The 14,440-nt window shown below is 51.5% G+C and overlaps 1 pseudogene; it reads left to right on the top strand.

Moving 5' to 3' along the window:
• LOC104671239 overlaps positions 1 to 14,440 on the top strand; it is a 46,270-nt pseudogene that overhangs the window by 4,812 nt on the left and 27,018 nt on the right.

Raw genomic sequence — 14,440 nt, 5'->3', positions numbered from 1 at the left:
CCTTGCTTTCAACAAAAATATAATTTGCATACCAGTGCATGTTGTATTACTGAGCACCGGCTGACAAATGGTTCTTAACTCGTCATTCACTCAGCCACTGTTTCTTGAATGGCATATGTGTGCCAGCTGTAGTAGGAACTTGCTAAGGCTCTAGGACTAACCCTTATGAAACAGGGGTCCTGGGGGAAGCAAATGCATATAACTATAAACGTTTGAGGGGATATCAGAGGGGGTGACTATAGGTGCAAAACTTCATTCATTCATTGCCCCATCTAGGAGGTTTTGTGTCTTAGCAGCGTGTTCCATAGTAACACATTCCTGTATCAAAATATTCATTATATTATTTTGAAATTCTGTATTTTTCCCACTAAGTTTAGAACTGGTTAAGGACAGGCTATGGGGTATGTAATATATGTACACACACACACACACATATATATATATTACCATTGTAAATATACAATATATATTTATATATATACACACATATATATTTCTCCCTCTCTATATATACACACAACACACACATATATATACACACACATATATATATGAAATACACACACACACACTTCTGTCAAGCACAGAGAGTCAAAACTAGGCAAGGGTTCTTTTAGGGTTCATGAAAAAATAGATGTGCTTAGTTGAGAGCGTCCTTAAGTTGCCAGGGGAAAGACAGGATGGATTCACAAAGGGAGATCGTTTTTTTTTTTTTTTCTCCTTTGTTTAACTCTTGAATTCGAAATAATCCAGACTTATGGAAAAGTTGCAAAAATAGTACAGAGAATTCCCGTATGGTCTTCCCTCAGGTTCCCCAAACATTTCACCCCATTTGTACTTTCTTTTTCTCTCTCTGTAGATATAATTTTTTTTTTTCTGAAATGTTTGAGAGTGGAAGGTAGAATGCAGGGCAGGGTGAAAGGCGGATGGAGAGAGGTGGGTTTGGATGCTTTTTTTTTTTTAACCTTCTGAGATGGAGTTTCGCTCTTGTCACCCAGGCTGCAGTGCAATGGCACGATCTCGGCTCACTCTAACCTCTGCCTTCTGAGTTCAAGTGATTCTCCTGCTTCAGCCTCCTGAATAGCTGGGATTACAGGCACCCACCACCGTGCTTGGCTATTTTTTTGTATTTTTAGTAGAGGGGTTTCAAAATATTGGCCAGGCTGGTCTTGAACTCCTGACGTCTGATGATCCACCTGCCTTGGCCTACCAAAGTGCTTGGGATTACAGGCATGAGCCACTGTGCCTGGCGATTGGGAGGCTTTTGCAGTAACCCAGAGCGCTATGATGAGGGCTGGACCTGGTTAGAAATGATAAGAAAGGTGAGAAGTGATTAGGTCTGGCATATATTTTGAAAGGAGAGTTTAAATGGGTTGGATGACAAGAGAGAGAAAAAGAAGTTTTAAGGATGATGTCAAGGATTTTGGCCTGAGTAACTGGAAGACTAGAGATGCTGTTATTGGGATGGGGAAGATTATGGGAGGAGTGGGTTATAGCAGGGGGAATCAAAAGTGCGTTTTGGGCATGCTAAATTTGAGGTCCAAAAAGAGATGTCAAGAAGTGTTGGCCAGACACGGTGGCTCACGCCTGTAATTCCAGCACTTTGGGAGGCTGAGGCAGGCAGATAACCTGAGGTCAAGAGTTCGAGACCGGCCTGATAATTATTAAAATTTATCATTGATGTTTACTAATTAATCATATTATTGCATAATACCACAGGGGGTGTACACCTACCTGTGATGTTGTTCCTAATATCCAGGGACAGAGGACATGATCTTAGTTTTAATATCACAGTAGGTGTACACTCACGCTGTGACACTGATCCTAATATCCAGGGGGTAGAGTATGACATGACTCCCAACATAGCAATGAATGGACAGCCACCCGGTGATATTGCTCCTAATATTCATGGAAGAAGCCTATGATATTACTCCCAATATCGCAGAGAGGGTACAGCTCTTCTGTGATATGGTTCCTAGTATCCGGAGGGGGAGAGGATGATAATAGTTCCAGTATCACAGGCTGTGTTCACCCGCCCTGTGATATTGTTATTAATATCCTGGAAGGAATATGACTCCCCATAGAGCAGGAGGCGTACATCCAGCCTGGGATATTGTTCCTAATATCCATGGAGAGGAGAGGCTGATATTACTCCCAATATGGCAGGGGGTGTACATCCACCCTGTGATATTCTTCTTCATATTCCAAGGCTGAGAGGTTGATATTACTCCCAGTATCGCAGACACTGTACACTCCCATGTGATACTCTTCCTGATATCCGGAAGGGGAGAAGATGGTATTAATCCCCATATCGCAGGAGGTGAACACCCACTCTGATATCTTTCCTAGTATGCAGGGGGAGAGGGGATAATATTATTCCAATATTGCAGAAGATGTACATGCCCCCCCATGATATTGTCCTTAATATTCCAAGGCACAGAAGACGATATTACTCCCAATATCGCAGAAAGTGTACACCCCCCAGTGATATTGTTCCCATGATCCAGGAGGGAAGAGGATGATATTACTTTCAACCCCTGCACCCTGCAATGCTCTCACCCTGCAACACTGACACCCAGCTCAACCCGACATGGGACCAGAGGTGCTGGCTGGGGTTGTTGATTGCTTCTCTTTTCTCCCTTGCCAGACTCAGTAGAGGAAGCTGAGACTGAGCAGCCGCAGGAACAAGGTGGGTTTTGCAGGTGGCTCAGGCTTCCTCTGGTTATGAGCTGGTCCTTGGGGTAACGCCGGGGGAGGTGACAGAGCTGAGTACAGTTGGCATTGGATGCGGCTGTCACCCCTCTGTGGTGTGGGCTGGGGACTTGGGGGACGTTGACTGAGGTGGGCCTGAACCTCCCGTCTACTCTGACACTGGAGGCTGTGGGGTCCCACACTTCTTCCAATGAACATGCTGGCCCCGCCTGGTCCCCGACCGAGATGGGACATCCTTTCCACTGCTGGGGCCCACATGGAGCTGTGGGTTCCTTTCTCATGACCTGGAGAAGCTGCAGTTCGACCTGTGCTCTGCCTCAGAGATGGGAGGCCACACTGCCCTCAGCGGGTAGCAGAATTCAGAGCCTTAGGTTGCAAGGGCCTCAACTGAGGTCCCTGAAGGGTCTGCTCTTTCCTGAGGGGCTGATCCAGGGAGGCCCTTCCGTCTCCGCTCTGGGGCTCTGTCTCTTCCCCTCACACAGGGTCCGCATGTGGACAGCCTGATGATGTGGACGCACCAAGGGCCCTTGGAAGTTCCCTGGGAATGGGATACATCCCAGTACATTTGGGATGCAGGCACAAGGTCCCAGAGGAAGCCTGGGAAGCCAGTGGGGAAGGGAAGGCTGTAGTAGGTTTAGCCTCGGGGAGGGGGTGGTTCCACACTCTGCCAAAGTCCCTGGAGCAAAGGCATGTGGCTCTCCAGCTGCCCCAGAGGCCAGGGTAGTGGCTGGGAGGGGCTGTGTGCCTCTGCTGGGTGGGGGAGATTTCTTAGCTAATCTAGTGAAGTCAAGTCAGACATTTGCCTCTAAATCATATTTATTAATTTTTTAATTCCAAGGCTTTACAGATGAATGAGACAGTTTGTATTGAAAATAGTTTTTACATGTGAGCTTGAAAAAGAGAGTCTCTTTAAATCTAGTTTTTTCCTTCCCTGTAATGCCTCCTTTCATCCCACGTTTTCTAACAGGAAATGCGCTCATTTGTTCACCTCTGGGAGGGGGCTTTGGCTAGGAATCCACCAAAGACAGCAGGTGCCAGTGGACTGCTTGAGCAGTCTGGCCTTTGTTAACCCTTTAGGAACCGTGGGCTTCAGGTTTTCAGACCATCCAAGGTGAAGGTGGCCACAGGGGCCTGGAAGCTTTCCCATCCTTCCTGCAGGGATGGTCCGTTTCCCTGCACGGAGCTTGGTGCCTGGGTACAACACCCCTGTCCTGTGCCATCGGTGGCTTTACCAATTTTGCATAGCAGCTTTTGAGCTGATCAATAGCTCTGATTGGCTGTTGAGGATTTCATGGATTCCTGTACCCCACCGGGGGGCCCAATATGCTGACAGAAGTTACATTTGTAGTTGTAGTGCTGCATACACATGGGTCCAGTTAGAAGGCTTTGATTCTTTCAAAAGGGAAAGGCATCTCTGAGGGATCACTGAGCTGACATAGTCTCCTCAAACCATGCTGTCAGGTGGGCGACAAAGCGGGACAGGAGGGTGATTTCGTAGGAGAGTCGGACCACGGGCCTGCGTGTTCTCTCTGTCCCCATAGTGCCAGAGTTCCTACGTGCTCCAGGCCCCGGGTTTGCATTGCACATAATTCTCAAGGGCTCATGGCAAGCTGCACCAGGGACACAGAGGGCGGGGATGTGGGAACCCTGCCCCCAGTGGACCAAGGACTCACTGCTGGACTCTAATCTGTCTAGGTATTTTTGTGACTTGCAGAAATACCTCCACCTTGCCTGGGCCTGGAGCCACAGGAGACCCTTCTGAAGGTGAGGAATGTTCTGGAACAATGCAAGGCCTGCCCAGCCTCCCCCAGGAGCCAGCGTCCTGGGGTCTCTGTGCAGCATCCAGCAACGTGAGCTTGCAGAACCCTGAAGAGCCCTCCTTCTGCTTGGAAGCTGAAGACGACTTGGAGGATCCAGAGGCCGTGAGCTCATGGCTGCTGTTCCTGAACACCTCCGGATACAAGACCAGCTTCCGTGGCCTGTACAACTTGGCGCTGCCATGGCTGAGCGGCATGTTCTGCAGCTTTAGCGATGAGGAGGAGCAGACTGGGCGCCTGGCACAGGCCCGAGGGGTGGCCAAGAAAGCTGGCCTCCTCATGGCCCTGGCCAGGCTCTGCTTCCTCCTGGGGCAGCTGTGCTGCAGGAGGCTCAAGCTGTCCCAGGCCCGGGTGTACTTTGAGGAAACACTGGAGACCCTGGACGGCAGCTTCGGGGACCTGTTCCAGGTGGTGGCTGTGTACGCCAACCTGACCAGCATTTACCGGAAGCAGAACCGGGAGAACTTTACACAGGTGGTTCCCAGAGCCATGGCTCTGCTCCTTGGGACGCCCAGCCACATCTGCAGCACCGAGGTGGACGGGGAGCTCCTGCAGCTGGCGCTGCAGTGGGTGGTGGTGTAAGAAATCAAACATATATCTCAGTGCTGGGCCCAGTACAAACATTCTTCCATTTATCTCAGTCCTGGGCCCAGTACAAACATTCCTCCATTTGTCTCAACTTCCTGGGCCCAGTACAAACATTCCTCCATTTGTCCCAACTTCAAAAAAACACCACCTGGAGAGTCCCCGATAAGGTCACAACCGTTTGTGGAGTGGTTTTACTGAAAGCGCGGGAACCAATAAAAAAAACTGCTAAATGTATAACTTAAAATGTTAACCAATTGTAATGCTGTAACCAAAAGAATTCCCTTGTTTCTCTGTAACCTTACATATCCTGTTTACATCGGGCTATAAAAAGCCGAGCACATGCATCGTTCGGGGCCCTCTTGTATGCTGTGGAGCAGAGGGACCAAGTTCGAACTTGCAGTAAAGATCCTTGCTGCTTGGCTTTGACTCTGGACTCTGGTGGTCTTCTTCGGGGAATAAACGGTCTGAACATAACAGTGGGTGGCCAGAGCCTGCAGGCCGAGGCCCGGGCCTGCTTCCTGCTGGCCAGCCACCACGTACACCTCAAGCAGCCCGAGGAGGCCCTGTCCTTCCTAGAGCAGCTGTTGCTTTTGCACAGGGACTCGGGAACCCCAGACACTGCATGGCTCTCAGACTGCTCCCTGCTCCTGGCTGACATCTACAGCCGCAAGTGCCTGCCCCACCTGGTGCTGAGCTGTGTCAAGGTGGCCTCATTGAGGACACAGGACTCACTGGCCAGCTCGCTGAGGAGCGTGAACCTGGTGCTCCAGAATGCCCTCCAGCCCCACAGCCTCCCTACCCAGACTTCCTACTACCTCAGGCGAGCGCTGGCCTCCCTAACCCTGGGCACAGGCCAGGCTCTGCGTGGTCTTCTCCACGCCAGCCTGGCCCAGCCGTACAGCCACCATGGCTACCACGGCCTGGCCATCACCTTCATGATGCAGGCGGTGGAAGCCAGTGTTGTTGCTGGAGTTTGTGCCATCGTGGACACCCTGGTGGCCCTGGCCTGGCTGCACGTGCTTCATGGGCAGAGCCTGGTGGCCTTGAACATCCTGCAGTCTGTCCAGGATGCAGTGGTGACCAGCGAGGACCAGGAAGGTGTGATTGCCAACATGGTGGCCGTGGCTCTGAAGAGGGACAGGCCGGACGAGGCAGGCAGCCAAGGGCTACTACCGCGCCCTATGGGTGGTTTGGGACCTGGGCCAGTGGAGGAACCAGGCAGTGGTGCTGGCCAACTTCGGGACCCTCTGCCTGCACGTGGGTGCCAGCAGGCTGGCCCAGCACTACCTCCTGGAGGCCGTGCGTCTGTTCTCGAGGCTTCCCTGTTTGGAGTGTGGCCGGGACTTCACCCACGTACTCCTGCAGCTGGGTCACCTCTGCACCCGCCAGGGCCCAGCCCAGCAGTGCAAGGGCTAGTGTGAGTGGGCCCTTGTGGTAGCCGTGGAGATGGACCACGTGGAGAGTGAGTGCCCTAATTCCTCCTGTGCGTCTTCTGGGGCCACTGGGGTCAGGGCACACCTGGGGTTTGTGATTCGGAAACAAGTGGTGGTTTTTCCACCATCGAAAGTGCTGAGTCATGGCCAGCAGCAGACGTTGGCAAGCGCCCTGGAGACAGGCGGTTCCCATGCAGGGCCAGGCCCTCTGTGCCCTACTGGGGCAACCAGCTCTTTCCGGTTTGCTCAGGGACCATCCTGCCTTGAGCACGGAAAGTCCTGCATGCTGGGAATCCCTGGCCATAACCCTGGGATCAAGGCAGGCTCTGCTGAGCTGGGACTTGGGGCCCCTCCATGAGCCAGGCCTTGAACGCCAGTTCTTGTGCCCGTGTTATCTGCTTGGTATCTCGGCAGCCCTGTGCACCTGCCATCCCACTTCACAGAGGACACAGGGGCGGGTGATTGCCCAAAGCCACGGAGCAGTTCATGCAAAAGCAGCTCGTGCAGAGTGTGCCAGGCCCCACCCACAAATGGAGCTTGTGGGGTCCTCAGGAAGCAGGTGCTGAGCATGGGAACGTGAGCTTTAGGCCAGAGAAGCCACAAAAGGGTGAGTGCCGTGATGGCGGAGCAGCACTTGGCCCGGGTTAGGGAAGCCTCTTTAGTCTGGTACCAGAGGGTTGAGAGGATTTAGTCAAGTAATAGGTGTGGATGAGGGGCTGGTGGTGGGGAGGGGCTGGTGGTGTAGCCTGTGGGAAGGCCCAGGGGTGAGCGAGTGGGGGTGAGTGAACGGGGATGAGTGGGTTGTGAGCGGGAGTGAGTGAGTGGTGGTGAGTGAGCGGGGGTGTGATGGGGGTGAGTGAGCGGGAGTGTGAGCGGGGATGAGTGGGGGTGAGTGAGCCGGGGTGTGATGGGGGTGAGTGAGCGGGAGTGTGAGCGGGGATGAGTGGTGTATGAGCGGGGGTGAGTGAGTGGGGGTGAGTGAGCGGGGATGAGTGGGGTGTGAGCGGGGGTGAGTGAGCAGGGCTCATACAGGGAGGTGCAGAGTTGGGAGTGGGTGGGTTGGGTGCTGGATGGTGAGAAGCTCTTCTGGAGAGCTAAGCAGGGCCTGGGACCTCAGGCTGTGCCTTGGCCTTTTCCCTAAGAGCACTGTGGAGCCATGGAGTGCTATCGAACAGTCACTGCACACTGAGCAGTAAACGGACAGTAGGTGGGCAGAGCTGTCCGAAATCTAGGCCGCAGAGAATAGATGAGGAAGTTGAGTCCAGGGAAATGGCTGAGACAAGGGATACTGTTGAGTCCCCTCTGCCTTGCAGCGCTTTGTCATGGCACAGTGAGACCACTCGGAGGTGCCTCCTGTGGCCTGGACCAGAGCCCCAGGGGCTGTGACCAAACCTGCCCATTTCCCAGCACAGGCCTGGCACCCACTCCTGGCCCTAGGAGGGATGAGATTTTGGAAAGGACCGTGTGAAGGGGCCCCGGTCCCACACATCTGCCCAAGGAGGGGTGGGGGGTTCATACCCAGGCTTCTTCCCCAGGGGTATTCTCTGACTGGAAGGAGACCCTCCAGGGGCCGAGTGCCTCAGCCCCCACTGCAGCCTCCGGTGGCTCTTGGCACAATAGCCTGTGGCACCTCCTCCTACGAGGCCCTCCCCAGGCTGCTGGGGGTTTCAGACTGGAAATGCAGGCCAGGGAATAGAGATCATACTTCCCTGTCTCCCCACCCTGAGCTGAACGGTCGAGGAGACCGAGGGTGGGGTTGATACCCCACATGCTTACTTGGGGTCATTTTTGAGTCACTTTCGGTAGTTTGTGTCCTTGTAGGAGTCTGGTTATTGTGTCTAGATGGTCTGATTTGTTGGTGTACAATTGTTCGTAGTGTTTTCATGGAATCCTTTTATTTCTGTCAGGTCGGCAATAATGTTTCCTCTTTCATTTCTGATTTTAGAAACTTGGGTTTGTCATTGTTTATTTATTTATTTTTACTAGAGATGGGGTCTCATCATGTTCCCCCAGGCTGGTCTTGAATGCTGGCCTCAGCGATCCTTCCACCTCGGCCTCACAAAGCGCTGGGATGACAGGTGTGATCCATGGTGCTCAGTCTCTGATTTGAGTCATTTGTGTCCCATCTTTCTTTTCTTGGGCAGTCTGGTGAAAGACTTGTCAATTTTGTTATTATTTTCAAAAAACCCACTTTTGGTTCTGTTGACTATCTCTTTTGTTTTTTCATTCTCTGTATTTTTACTTCCCATTTCCACTCTCACATTTATTATTTTCTTCCTTTTATTCACTTTGGGTTTAGTTCATTTTTTAGTTTCTCAAGGTGGAAGGTTAGGTTTTTGATTTGAGATTTTTCTTCTTTCTTTGAATGTAGACATTTACAGTTATAAATTTCCCTTTCAGCACTGCCTTAGCTGAATCTTGGAGTTTTTGATACACTGTGTTTTTTTGTTTTTTTTTTTTTTTGTTTTTTGTTTTTTGTTTTTGTTTTGCTCCATTGCTCAGGCTGGGGTGCAGTGGTGCAATCTTGGCTCACTGCAACTTCTACCCAGGTTCAAGCCATTCTCATGCCTCACCTTCCTGAGTAGCTGGGATTACAGATGTGCACCACCCCACCCGGCTAATTTTTGTATTTTTTTATAGAGACGAGGTTTCACCATTTTTCCCAGGCTGATCTCAAACTCCTGGACTCAAGCAATCCTCCCGCTTTGGCCTCCCACAGTGCTGAGATGACAGGCGTGAGCCACCATGTTGGCCCGGGCTGTGCATTTGTTTGCATTCTTCTCAAATTAGTTTTCAGTTTCCCTGATGGTCTGTTCTTTGACTTACTGGTTGTTTAGGAGTGTGTAATTTCCACATATTTTTGAATTTCCCATGTTTCCTTCACTCTTGATTTGCAGTTTCATGAGGACTGTGTATTCAGCTGTCATTGGGGGGCGTGTGTGACAGATGTCCATTCGGTGTACCTGGTTTCCGGTGTTAATCTTCGGAATGTTTCTGACACTAGAAAATCAGAAGCTTTCCACTGTTCCCAGCACCGTGGCTTTGGGAGAGGCCAATGAGCCTATGGTTTTGGAGCCTGGTTGCATGAAAGAAGCATGTGTGGGAACACCAGGGGCTGGCTTTGAACCCCATTCCCACAACATGATGCCATGTGTGGCAGACATGATGCTTGGCTTTGCTCTCTCAGGGTTCCATCTGCGACAGAGGCTACTTGTGCCCCTGGCCTCATCAGCTCAGGCTGAAGGCAGCCCTGGTCCTCGCCAGAGGGACTTTGTGAAGCAGAAATAGATGGCCTGGTGCAAGGGCCGAGACTGGCCAGGACCTCGGCCCTGGGAGTTGTAAAGAAGGCCAGCCTCTACCATGAGCATCTGCACCAAGCTGTGCCCATGTCACGGTGTGCTCGGTGTCTGCCCATGTACAGGTACATGGCCTGTCTGAGCTCAGGCTCCCCGCCTATGGGGCCCAGGTGCACAGAGGTGTGAAAGAGACAAGCACAGCGCAGGGGCCTCTGAGCCCAGCCAGCCACTCTTCGATGCTGGGAGGCTGACGTCTTCCATTTTGTCTTCTGCCCAGGCCAGCTGTGGGCCGTCCAGTGGCTGTGCTACTTCTAGAGCGTTGTCATGCCCAGCGAGGCCCAGTGTGTCATCTACCATGAGCTCCAGCTCTCCCTGGCCCACAAGGTGACTGACAAGGTGCTGGAGGGGGCAGCTCCTGGAGACCATCAGTCAGCTCTACCTGTCCCTGGGCACCAAGCAGTGAGGGCTGGCTTTGCAGTGGTGGGGGTGTGGAGGGGGGCAAGGGGGTTGGGGGGGCAGGGCAGGGAGGGGGGCACAGGGAAGCTGGCTCAGGGCCCCATCAGCCCCTTTCCTTTGGATCATTTGGTTCCTTGGCATCAGATGCTTTGTGCTGGTGGGTCTGGGGTCGTCCCAGGGCTGCTGCTGGCTCGTGAGTCCCAGCTTGAGCCTCCCTTGTTGGGTCAAAGGTCATCTCAACCCCAGCAGAGGCAGCACGTGCACTCTGGGCTGTTCTTCCTACTATTGTGGCTTTGTTATCTGACCTCTGCCTGCCCCGAGTCTTCACTCCTGGCTTTCATCTGTCCCCTTAAATGTGACCACAGCAGCCACCTGTGGCTTCTCTCCCACAGAAGACAGAGGCAATTGTGTCACCTGCTTCCCTGGGGCAGGGTTTCAAGGTCTCACGTCCCATATGTGGCCCACTGGGCTTCCCCTGAGCATCCTGACCTGGTGGGGTAACCATGGCCCTGGCCACCCCACCCACAGGGCCTGGTGACATTGCTGCAGTCACGGCCCCTCGAGTGTCGGACTTACTGAGAGAGCAGGGAAGGCGCCAGATTCCATGGGGACCCTGGGAGACTGGCTCCAGTCTTGGCCTCAGGTTCACAGAAGGAAAATGGGCCAGTGTGCTAGAGCCATGCTTCTCAAAGTGTAGTCCCTGGACCAGCAGAGCAGCATCTATATCACCTAGGAGCTTGTGGCAAGTGGGAGTTCTGGGGCCTGCCCCAGGCCTGTGGGGCCGGAAGCTCTGGGGGTAGGGCCAGCAAGCTATACAGACAGGCCTCCGAGTGACTGTGATGCCTGCACACCTTGAGAACCATCGGCCTAGATAGCCTCTGAACACTAACGGCTCCTGGTGCATCTGGAGAAGACACAGGCCATGTCTGGGAGGCAGGGGAGATGGACTAGCACACTCCTTCTGCCACAGGGCAGCTTGATGCTCGATTCCCTCAGAAGGATGTCCTTCATCTTTTCCATGCCATGTGTGTTCACCCTGGCCCTCCCAGCAGCCTGGGAATGGCAGAACACTGCACACACAAGAGGGCCGTTCGCAGTCCCCACATGCCAGATTCATCTGTCACCAGACCCACGAGAGGAGGCAGACTGGTTCCATGAGGATGAGAGCCCTTGTTCTGACACCTGTGTCTGATTCCAGGGCCTACAGATCCACTCTGGACTACACCAAAGAAGTCTGGGGATTTTCTTTGACCTCCAAAAGAAAGAGGAGGCGCATGCCTGGCTGCAAGCAGGGAAGATCTACTACATCCTGCAGCAGAGCGAGCTGGTGGACCTCTACATCTAGGTGAGTGGCAAGGGATGCAGGAGGGCCCCTGTGCTGTTCACTGTCTGTCCATCCATCCATCCGTTCATCCTTCCATCATCTATTTACCTGTTCATCCTTCCATCCATCTATCCATCATCCATCCATCCATCATCCATCCATCTGTCCTTTCATCCATCCATCATTCATCTATCCTTTTATCATTCATCTATTCACCCATCTGTCCATCCATTCACCTGTCCATCTAACCATCCATTCATCCTTCCATCATCTATCTGTTTACCTGTTCATCCTTCCATCCATCCATCCATTATCCATTCATCCATCCATCCATTCTTCCATCATCTTCCCATACACCTGTGGGTCCTTCCATCCATCCATCCATCCATCCATCCATCCATCCATCATCCATCCATTCACCTGTTCATCTTTCCACCCATCCATCCATCATCCATCCATCCATCATCCATCCCTCCATCCATCCATCCATCTATCATCCATCCATTCACCTGTCCATCCATCCATTCACCTTTTCGTCCATCCATTCACCTGTTCATCCATCCATCCATCCTTCCATCTATCTTTCCATCATTCATCCAACTGTTCATCCTTCTATCCATCCATCATCCATCCATCCATCCATCATTCATCTGGTCACCTCTTCATCCATCCATTCACCGGTTTGTCCATCCATCCATCCATCTTTCCATCCATCCTTCTATCCATCTTTCCATCCATCTTTCCATTATCCAGTCATTCAGCTGTTCATCCTTCTATCCATCCAACCATCTTCCATCCATCCATGATCCATCCATTCACCTGTCCATCCACCCATCCATTCATTCATCATCCGTTTATCATCCATCCATTCACCCGTCCATCCATCCATTCACCTGTTCATCCATTCATCTGTTCATCCATCCCTCCATCCATTCTTCCATCCATTCTTTCATCATCCATCCATTCACCTGTTCATTCTTCCATGCATCCATCATCCATTCATCCATCCATCCTTCCATCATTCATCCACTCGCCTCCTCATCCTTCCATCCATCCATCATCCATCCGTCCTTTTATCATCCATCCATTCACCTATTCATCCTTCCATTCATCCATCCATCGTCCATCCATTCATCCATCCAACATTCATCCATTCTTTTATCATCCACCCATTCAGCCACCATCCATCCACCTGTTCGTCCGTCCATCCATTCATCCATCCATCCTTCCATCATCCATCCATTCACCTGTTCATCCTTCCATCCATCCATCATTCATCCATCCATCCATTTATCCATTCATCCATATATCATCCATCTTTCTGTACGGGTGGATAGATAATGTTATGGATGGGTGGAGGGTTAGATGATGCTGTATATATGGATTGACAGATGGTGGATAGACCACTGTATGGATAAACAAAATGGACAGATGCTGATCGGAGGGATGGATTAATAGGTAGATTGGTGGGTGGATGGATGAATGATGGATGGATGGACGAATGGTGAATGCAGTGGCTGGGTGAACCGGCTGCGATGATGGAACGTGGATGGATGTGGATGGATGGATGCATGGGGGGGAGGATGATGGAGGCTGAAGGATGAACAGGAGGTGAGTGGGTGCGATATGGGGCAAGATGGGATGGCTGATGGCTGGATGCGACTATGGTGAATGGATGAATGGATAAATGGATGGTTGATGGCATGAATGATGATGAGGCTGGAAGAGAACAGGTGAATGGATGGATAAGGAGGATGGGTGCTGTGATGGAGGATGGATGGATAAATTGATGGATGATGATGCGTGGATATGGATGAATGGTAAATGGGATGGATGGATGATGTGATGGATAGATGATGATGGATGGATGTGGATGGATAGATGAATGTGAACAATGGATGGTATGAAGGATGGATGGATGGAAGAGATGACCCGGTGAATTGGATTGGTGATGGAAGGAATGAATTGGACCGATGGATGAAGAGCAGGTGAATGGATGGATAGACGGGTGAGATGGTAGGTATGAAGATGAAGGATATTATGGACAGGATGGAGTGGATGAATGCACATGGTGGGTGATCATGGGGTACTGGGAGAGAGATGGACGGCGGATGGATGGTGGATGAATGGATAAATGGATAGATGTGATGAATGTGGGCTGGATGGAAAGATGAACAGGACGGAGTGGCGTGGATGCGAGATGGATGGATATAGGATGAATTGGATGATGGATAACTGATGGAGCAATGAATGACTGGATCGGAGGATGGAAGGATGAAACACGGTGACTGATGGATGATAGTGGATGGGTGATGGATGGCTGGATGAATGGATAAATGGATGGATGGAGTGGAAGGATGAACGGTGAATGGGATGGGATGATGATGGATGGGTGATGTGATGTATGGATGGCCATGGATAAATGTGATGGATGGATGGATCGAAGGATGAACAGTTGAATGGATGGTTGGTGAGAACGATGGCATGGATGGAACAGGCGAATGGCTGGATAGACCGGTGTAATGGGATGGATGATAAAAGATGGATGATGATGGATGGATGATGGACGGATGGTATGATGGATGGCTGGATGGAGGAGGATGGCAAACAAGGATGGGTGATGATGGATACAAATGGACTGGGTGATGGATGGATTGAGAGATGAACGGATGAATGGATGGATGATGGAAGGTATGGATAGATGATGAAGATGGATAGAGGAGAACTGGAAAATGGATGGATAGAGAATGATGAATGCTGCAGAGGTGCAACAGGGAGGGAGTGGATGGATGATGGGGGATGAGGGGAGATAGC

This window comes from Rhinopithecus roxellana, chromosome 3, assembly GCF_007565055.1.
Source record: "Rhinopithecus roxellana isolate Shanxi Qingling chromosome 3, ASM756505v1, whole genome shotgun sequence".
Taxonomy (NCBI): Eukaryota; Metazoa; Chordata; class Mammalia; order Primates; family Cercopithecidae; genus Rhinopithecus; species Rhinopithecus roxellana.
This window is presented reverse-complemented; position numbering and strand designations above follow the sequence as displayed.